The 9,992-nt window shown below is 34.6% G+C and overlaps 1 long non-coding RNA gene across 1 annotated transcript; it reads right to left on the bottom strand.

Moving 5' to 3' along the window:
- Positions 1-7,564: 7,564 nt before the first annotated feature.
- LOC145001489 (uncharacterized) lies at positions 7,565-8,996 on the bottom strand. Its single transcript, XR_013661618.1, has 3 exons — positions 8,844-8,996; positions 8,437-8,617; positions 7,565-7,785 (listed from the first exon to the last, which is right to left on the bottom strand). It is a non-coding gene; the product is annotated as an uncharacterized LOC145001489 (long non-coding RNA).
- Between the last annotated feature and the right edge of the window lie 996 nt (positions 8,997-9,992).

The raw sequence follows: 9,992 nt of genomic DNA, 5'->3' as shown, positions 1-9,992 counted from the left end.
TCACTCTCGATTGAAAAATGTTTTACTAATGTTTGCTATTGTCTTATAAACTAATCTTTTTTTTTTTGCTGATGATGATGCGCTGATGATGTTTAGCATGCTGAGTACATTGTATGATTTCTTATCTCTCTCTCTCTCTCTCTATCTCTCTCTCTTCTACAAATCTTCTAAACTAAATTTGAATGATTCACTGTATTAAACCATACACTGATAACAACTTGAAACTCTTTGCCGATGGTTAGACAAAACACCAAGTTCTATCACACGTAACTATCCTCACTTACCAATCTTACACTGATTCTGTGATTCAGTGTGACAAAACACATGCTGATGAGAATCTAACAGTCTTTGTCGATGGTTAGACCAAAAGACCAAGGTCTATCACACGCAACTATCCCCTCTTACCAATCTTACACTGATTCTGTGATTCAGTGTGCCAAAAACACATGTTGATGAGAATCTAACAGTCTTTGCCAATGGTTAGACCAAAACACCAAGGTCTATCACACGCAACAAACCTCTCTTCACCTTCTTCTTACTCAGTGTCTAATGATTCAGTAAGAAATACCACTCACTGATAAAGACTCGACACTCTGTGCCGATGGTTAGATAATTAAACTAATATCTATCACACGCACCAATCACCTTGCTAACCCCAAACAAGCAAGTTGTACCTTGAATTGACAACAAACTATCTCAGCATGTAAATTTTCGTGACAATGATATCAGCGCTTCCGCAGACACATATTGAAGTTTCCTCTTCAGTACAACGGCTCTTTTTACCCAACGGCTATTTATTTGATTTGACATTCTGTCAAGATACGCAGTTATTTTTGATAAAGATAATCATTACCTTTTTTTTAACCGTTTCATCCCCTATTTAAATCTTTTCATCTCTTCCCCAAACCTTTTCACCTTCCTCCAAACTTCTCTCTCTTATAAAAAAAGAACAAAGAAAACCCTAGAATCCTAAATTTCTTCAATGGCGGCATCACTGTTCACTTTCTCCTCCATTTCAAGAAAATTCGTCCCAGCTCCAAACTCTCCTCCTCTTCCCATATACATCAAAGCCACAAATGTCGTTTTCAACCCTGATATACCAGATGTTCATCGAGGCCTCGGCCTTGATGATTTTGTCAATTTCTTAGTCTCCTGCCGACTTCGATACGCCATCAGTGAGGTTCCATCAGAGTTCTTTCCCGAACAAGTATGTGAGTTCTACTACATTGCAACGGTTAATGATGAAAACAACGTCATCTCTAGAACTATTGGGCGTGGCCAACGCTCAGTTTTTATCACCGCTGATCTCCTCAGCGCTACGCTCAGGTTACCAATTTTTGAACCATTCTCTAAGCTTCCAACAATTGAACGCTTTCGACGCCTCTTTGATCAACTAGGCTATGATCACTCGAAGGCTGGTGCTCGATCAGCTCTCATTCTGCATCAATGTATGACTCCAGGACGGAAGTTCTTCACCGGGGCACTGTGCAAATGTGTGGGTCACAAATCTCGCAGTGGTGATCAACTGAGTACTTATGAGCAACAAGTTGTATGTTCTCTTCTTCTCAAAAAACGTCTTGATTATGGGGCTTTCTTCTTTGATCAGCTTGTCCAACTTCTTCGTGCCAATGTACGCACTTATCATGTCCCCTTTCCACGATGGATTGCTCTTGTCCTAGATAAATTTTTCGCTGAAGCCTACTACTCCCACTCTGGAAACCCCATCCAATGCCCACGCATGTCAGTGCGAATGTATCAGGATGATCCAATGGAAAATGACATCGGCATCTCTGATCGAATGAGAGAATGGATCGCAAATCCATATATTGTTCCTTCACTAAACGCTGATACTGATGAAGGAGCTGATGGTAACAACGAAGATCATGCTGATCAACAAGCTGAAACACAGGACGGTGGTCATCTCTCCCCTCAACTTTCTCATCATACTCTTTCTGTCAATGAGAGAGTTCACTCAGCTCAAGGGGAGCAACCATCTCAGGGGGGAGCGCCCATCCAAGGGAGAGCAACCTTCTCCGGGGGAGCAATATCGCTCACAAGAAGTTCCAGGTACTCAATTCCTTCATATACCGACCTCAACATTTAATGAGCTTCTTACACTGACTCGGGACATGAGTCAGCGTCTTCTACGAATTGAGGCTGATGTCCACCAACTGAAGGGAGTTCTTTTGCCAACTCCTTCCCCTGCCCCACAACATGATGATGATCAAAAAGGGGGAGAAACTGATGATGATCAAAAAGAGGGAGAAACCAAATATGTTGAGCTTGGATCTGAAGATGTCTCATTGTCAGCATATCCATCTTGGCAGCTGAATGGAACATGTCTCATGATCAAGTTAAGCAAATTCTTGATGAAGCCAATAAAGCTCAGCTTCTAAAGAATATTGCTCAAGCTGATGAATCTCTCATTCAGCATAAACTTCAGGCCAAAGGATCCTTTGAAGCTCATATGCAAAAGTTCTTAGAATATCAGTCCAAATCCAAATCTTCGCAGCCTCCTCCCAGTAGCAGCATGTCAAGGACTGAAAATGTTCTCGACAGGATTGATCGTAAGAGGTTTCAAGATGTTCTTAAACGACGAGTGAGCAGTGATAAGATCATCAAAGTTAAAGCTTCTAAACCTCGTAACGAGAAAATTCTTACTTTGCTGATCACTTGTCAAGGTCTTCAACATCCACACACTGAAGTTGTCAAGAGGGATGAGCTGATCAGATACAGATATTCTGAATGGATGGAATTGCTTGAATTAGCATCCAAGCAAACTGCGGCTCTCTTTTCATAACTGACCTGTGCTCTCCATTTACTGATCAAGAAAGTTCAGTGTCTGGATCTTGTTCCTAAGCAGCAAGGCCAAAGTTCCTCAGTTCCAAGAATCAGAAGAACCAGATTTCAAGTTGATAGTGAAGATGTATTGGTTCTAAATTTTGGTGCTGAAGGAATAAACAACTCTCTTCCTATCGGTGTTGAGCTGGTTCAACATAAGTTCATCTCTGATCTTGAACATGGAATTTTTATCTTGATAAAAACAGGAAAATGTGTTTTCAGTGCACCACAGAAATTCCAAGAGCTCCAACAGCACATCTTGTTGGCTTAAGACAAATGTGCATGAGTCATCAAGATCTCTCTGGAGAGTTTCACATACTGATTGCTATGGAGTTACTGAATAGAAGACAGGAGCTGCTGGATAGTCCTTACTGGCCTGTGAAAGTAGAAGCTGAAGCTGAGTATAAAGAATTTTTGTCCAGAGGTTTTCTTGTATAGCTGTTGTTTTGAACATCATCATATTAGGGGAGATTGTAAGGTCGAACCTTATAATATGATGATGTTTGAAACTGATCACTCAGCATCAGCACGTAATCCAGCGTCAGCATCAGCGTCAGCATACAAGTTGTTCAGTGTATATCTTTTTAATGTAACAGATTTAGTATTTATCTTGTTTCCATAGTTATCGTATATTAGTTAGCTGGAACATCCCTGATTTGTAGGGATTGTCTATATAGTTCTATATAGTCTTTTGTACGGGTTTGTGAAGAGGTTGTCTTTCACAAACCCTAATAGCCGCTTTGTGCGAACAATAATCTCTTTGTGAGATTATCATTCTTAGTGAAAGTTCTTTGTGATACTTCATTGTTCTGTTCTTATTAATAGTCATTGTTTGATAAATCGATTGATTTAAGGTCCTTTCACCAAGTATAATTGATTTTTGTAATTTTGGTCCATATTTGAGGTTGTTATGACGTTCTAAGTCAATGTTTCAAGTAAAATCACTATTTTTGTCCCCTGAGTTGGGGCGTATCACATTTTTCTTGAAACACGAACAAAAAACAATATAAAAACTGCAAATAAGGACCTAAAGCGCAAGGATAACTTTAAGAAGCAAAGGTCAACAAATCAGTTGTACTCAGTGACCATGGTGAACCCACGTTTCTTTATACATCGCCTCCTGTCCCTATGACAATGGAAAGATGAATCTTTGCAATAAATTAAGTTTTTTTTTTTGATAACTACATAACTGAGATATGGTATCAGGATGAGAGATCTTACTTATAACGTGTAGAATTGCTCCTAGCCAATAGTTGTCAACCATTCATTACCTTCTGAATGAAAAGTAACAAAAAAATATATATTAGAAACTTGCAAGTAAAGATGATAATAAGAAGATTACAAAATACAGTTTATTTATTATATTTTTTCATACCCTTTGGCACTATTGGCTTTTGTCACAGAAAAAAGTGTATTATGAAGGGCATGCTTAATAATTATATGAAACTAAAATGATCTAAGATACCTGTAAACACTTGCTCACTTAATTCTTGCAAATAAATGTATAATAATGAATTTTTCTAGATTTATAAGGGTAGAATAGTCATTGAATCTAAGTCAGATGATTTATTAAATATAGATAAGCAACACACAATATGGTTTATATCAGCAGCAGTTCCAGGAGAAGGTGATAGACCGAAACAATACCTGTAACAGCTTTTGTTTCATATTTAGTTTCTGCGCTCTTCTCCATTACATATCCAGGTGGTACAACTATTTTCCTGCTAGTCAATTGTGTATCAAAAAGAGTCATCAGCACAAACAAATTAACAATAACAAAAAAAACTAAAGGCCAAATTTTTCGAAAGACAAAGGGATGATTTACCTGTAAATTCAGTCGCTTGTTTTTGGCTGCCATTAGGTAGAATCAAATGAGTCTCATTAGATAGAAGATCCTAAAGCAAAGAAGTGAAAGCAACACACATAGAAGCAATTATGATTAAAGCTGTCAATAATGAAGGGATATGTTAGATTCTATAAAGATGTTTCTCTTTGTTTAAAAAAAATCGATATTCAAGCAGGGTAAATGTGGAATAGAAGGGAAAACCTGTCGGTAAGAAAATAACACCAAAAATGACGGCTTCTTTGCCCTAAAAATATATAAAACAACGGTGGCGGTCGAAGCGTATCTAGAGATGGTGGTGGTATGGATTTAGGGTTCGTAGAGTCTAAAGAAAGCGAGGTGAGAAAAGGATTTGCGATCGCTGGAGCATGGGCGGTGGAGCAGTCGGCTTTGATGGAAGGATTCGAAAGGATGAGGGCTTTTGTTGGCAGAGCCGACCGATCGACACCAACCAAATCTTTATTGGTTTAGATTGGCGGTGGAAACAAAAGGAAAGGGAGGAAGCCACGTAAGGTATTATGTCAAATTTAAAAAAAAAAAAAAAAAAAAAAAAAAAAAAAAAAATAGAGAAAGAACATAAAATAGCATAAACCGCCCAGAACACAAAAAAGAAAAAAAAACAAACAAAACAAAACAAAAAGACAAAAGAAGAACAATAAAAGAAGGATTATTTCTACCAAAGATAGTTCATTATTCCTTAACATTGTCCAACATAAACTGCCCACAAAAGCAAGAAAGGCAAAAAAAATGAGATATTTGGAAAAGTTGTGGACCAAATCTGCCAAAACCCTTGCTACTTTACTATAGCTAAGGTAGGAAAAATTTAATATATAACTAGAAAGGTTAACCCCGCTATGCGGGGGCCAAAAGCTTTCAATATTGTTTCCGAATTGATAAATATGACAGACATAGATAGTGCAAGGATGAAAAGTTTGGGCTTTGCCCCGGACAAAACATGTAAAAGTTTTGACTGCAAGGATCAGAAGTGTGAAAATGGCTAAAGAATTAAAGGGGTAGGAATTATCAACTTTTTAGAAAAGGGATCAAAGTTGTCAAACCGTTAAAGTTTTGTGGCCAAACTTTAAATATTAAAAAGTTCCAAAAAAAAGTGTAAATATATTGATTGCAAGGACCAAAAGTGTCAAAATGGGTAAACAATAATGTGCAAAGTGGCCAAAAAAACATCCAAATTTAGTATTCCTAACTTCCAACAATAATATAGGGATCAATTCTGCCAGAAAGATAGGAAGTTGAATAGAACACAAACAAAAGGACATGAATAAATTAATTAAAGAAGTACAGGGACCGGATATGTAAATCAAGGGACCAAATCTGGACAAAGTATGCCAACTTTACTATTCCTTTCTTCCACAACTTTAATATAATAACTAGATGGGGAACCCCAGCGTTGCGGGGGTCGGATGCGACAATTTTTTTCGTTATTTGTTCTTTGAAAACGTTTATAGTTTGAGTTGTTCATTCCTTCCCTCTTTAACCGATCTATAAACAAGCAAATAAATAATAAATAAATAAACATCAATGAATCTATAAGCAAAACTAATAAAGTGATAATTAAACGAAAACATAGGAACCTATAATGCCACAAATAACCACGGAAGTAGAGGGACCAAAAAAGACAAAAAGTAAGCAACTTTAAAATGACCCAAATATAGTTGAGGGACCATTCCTGCCAAAAAAATATTAATATGACTAAATACTAATAATATGTAATAAAAAGCGAGGGTTATGAAAAATTCAAACGAAAGTAAAAGGGTTGTTTGTGAACAAAAACATAAAGTTGAAGGGTGAATGTTGTAATATTAATCGAAAAAAAGAAATTTCAACCAATCACAACAAAGTACTGTTAAAATTTTTCATAACTTTAATATATATACTAGATGCGTTCCAGCACGTTGTGCTGGTCAGAAATGGTGTTGTGTGGGTCGGAATGGTGGATGTTGATTGGATTCAATGTTGAAGTATAATATTATTACAAGAGGATGAAAATAGACATAGTTATGAAAGTAGGTTGCTATCTTTTGTATTTAACTAAAAATTTAATGCAAAAATAACATATTACTTGTACTAAACAACACTCAAATCTATCTAATAGAAATGATGAAGAAGTAAAAGCAAGTTCCTACAATTCAATTGAATTTTAATTCAACAATCCTATTAAGATGTTGCATGTGCCTCTGGTTGTAATTGATGAAAGGGCAGGTTGTAGATGTTTCCTAAAAAAATATACACATAAAATTATATATAATAATAAATATGTTAAAGAAAAAAAACATAGTTAATATGGTAAAGTTTGCTATCATATTTTATGGATTTAAAGTGGTGGGAGTGGAGGTAGGCGATTTAGGATTCCCCACTTCAAGCTACACAAATTGAAATTGTGCACGTGGAAGACATCTCAAAAGCAGGGACATCATACCCCTCCATACTTGACTTAAAACCTTATTACCTTCGTCACTAACCCTATTATGATAGTCATAACTGTAACTTCCTGTTTCTTTTTTTTAGTTAATGGACTTAATTAATAGGCTAAGCCAAAAATTATAGCTTAATGTATTAAAATTGAATAAGCTTGTGATTTTTTTAAATGTAAGTGTAAAATGGTCGTTAAATATAACGAAGGAAAATGAAGATAAGAAAGTAGGTTACCAAATGAGGAATATCTGATTGGGGTACGGTTGGACTCATACCGGAACCTCTCCAAATTTGCAAACAACTTGAGGCCGGAATGCCTCATCTATAATACCAATGCTTCTAAATCATCACCAGTTATAACCTAACACATAATAATTTGATTAGATTTTAAAATAATCCAAAAGTATTAAATGAAAATAAGGTTTTTATTTTTTTAGTACCTTTTTCATTTCAACTATGAATTTAAATCCTCAAAAAAGATCATTAAGTTCCTTTCCATCAATGTCGAACAAGGGTATATCGGGTATAAGTTAATTGAATTTTTTACTTTTCCCATAAATTTATATGTAAATTACTGAAACCTGATGGATTCCAGTTTCATAATCAAAAGCTCTAGCACCAACAATAGCCTTATGTGGTTGCACAATTAGTCCATTGTAGTCTTCCACCTAAATAACATATAAAAACAAAAATGCATAAACCAAAGGAAAATGTTATACACCTTTTGTGTTGGATATCAAACAGAAGAAGCAAAGATTCAGTACAAAACTCTGCTAAAGGGTTGGCTTTTTTATGAATAAAAGATTGCTATTAAAAGTTGGAAAACAAAATCAGCCACTTATAAGGAATGTGCCAATCGGTTGAAGACTCTCATTAGTGTGTGAACAATAAATTATAGTCATTTAGCCTAAATAATTGGGAGAATATGATCAAATATGCATTAAAGCAGTACATTCTATAGTATTTTTTTAAGCCAAATGATATAGAAGTGTATGCGGTTCCAGTTGGATATATAATAATTTGTTGTATCTTTCATGTATTGTTTTATAAAAAATGAGTACATACAAAAGTTAACTTTCAACATAAACAGAGAGGCTCTAAAGTGACATTAATTACCAACTTTTGTTAGGCCACTTATAAAATTGAAAATTAATCCAAAAATCATGCATAACTTAAAAAAAGAAAAAAAAATCAGATGTTTATTAACTACTCAAAAGACTTGGAAAAGTAAATACTCTTTTAAAACTAAACTTTTAACATAAACGACATAAATTTAACCGTATCATATTTAAGTACATAAAATTAACAATAAGACTTACCACACAATTTCCTTTGTTCTAACTTTGAATGCAAAATCAAAAGGTATGGAGAAGATGACAAGAAGCATAGGTGGTCCTGCTGATAGGTAGCCAAAACAGATTTGGATTCTTCATATTACATATTGCAACAACAATTTCTGCATCCAAATCCTCAAATCAAGAATATGCTACCTGGTTGTCCCTTGATTTTAAAAATGTCAAAACCAAAAGAGGGGTAGTTTCAGTTTAATATAATTTAAGAAAGATTACAAACATAGTTGTCCACATCAATGTTTGTAATAAAAACTGATATATAAACATAGTTCGACCTAATCATAGATCTTGATATCTGAACAGAAACAAAAAATGACATACAACTACCCATTAAGCTTAGCAAGTATTGATGAAGTTGATTTATAAGAACTTACCACACTTCTAGACTAGATGGAAGGTAGAAGAAGTAGATGAGAGGAATTCAATAGTTGAAGCAACTGGGAGAACAGAGCCAAAACCTGTAAACAATACAACATAAGAAGTCAGAAAGATAGAAATGTATACAAACTCATACGAAAAGCAAAAAAAAAAAAAATTCATATACATAATTTCCTAAAAAGTGAAAGTCAATTTCACATTGAATACCAACATCTGAAAAGAAGGATTCCCCAATTACTGCTGTGAACCTCGCCTTTTTCCAATTACCTACTCATAAAAAATGATTAAATAAAATCAGCCTCAAAATAGAAGTTTGTTCTACCTAAACCTTACATAAAACATGAACCAATCAATAGTGGCTTTTAAGGAAATTTTGAAAATTCGTAGGGGCATTTAATCGAACAGCTTTGCTCTACCAATGATAGGAAAACACTTAAACGAAACTTTCACCTACTGACTTGGACATAAAAGATGACATAACAATCAGACTAAAGCTAAACAGATTTTAAAAAAAAGACCAATACTCAGAATTAGAAGATGCTTCATATATCTATTAAAATCAGGTTAAATTTACATAGAACATGAGAAGAAATCTACCGGTCCTTATATATGATATTATCAATCAAATAAGAAAAGCTTTTAGTGAGTATCACCTGCGGTAAACATTCATACATACACCACCGTTCTATTTCTCTGACTTGTATTATATCCATTCATAAGAGAAAGAACCATTTGAATAGTGTTGTTGAAGCTTATGTTTCCCTTACTTTTAAAAAATTCAAAATTTGAAAATCTGATTAGGTAGACACACAATTCATTCTATATGTGTATATAAAAATTTTACAAAAAAAGGATTATATTGACTTGCCACATTTGTCAAAAACTATAACATCAAAATAGTTTTAACTGTAAGATACCAATTTGACCATTGAAGTAGGTTTTTTTTTATAAAGATACCAATTCTTGGTTACACCTGAGAAATGATTGATTATTTCAGTGACATAAGTTAAAATTTTATAGCAAATATTAATAAAATACACTGAAAATGTAATAAAAAAATAAACTTGTTCCCTTACCAAAGTAAAGAGAGATTCCAACTGTAATGCTTCAGATGGCTTAATACCTTCAAATGGTTAAAACATGAA

The sequence above is a fragment of the Lactuca saligna genome, chromosome 1 (assembly GCF_052625555.1).
Source record: "Lactuca saligna cultivar CGN05327 chromosome 1, ASM5262555v1, whole genome shotgun sequence".
In the NCBI taxonomy this organism is placed as follows: domain Eukaryota; kingdom Viridiplantae; phylum Streptophyta; class Magnoliopsida; order Asterales; family Asteraceae; genus Lactuca; species Lactuca saligna.
The sequence above is the reverse complement of the archived record's forward strand: the minus strand, read 5'-3'. Positions and strand labels throughout refer to the sequence as shown.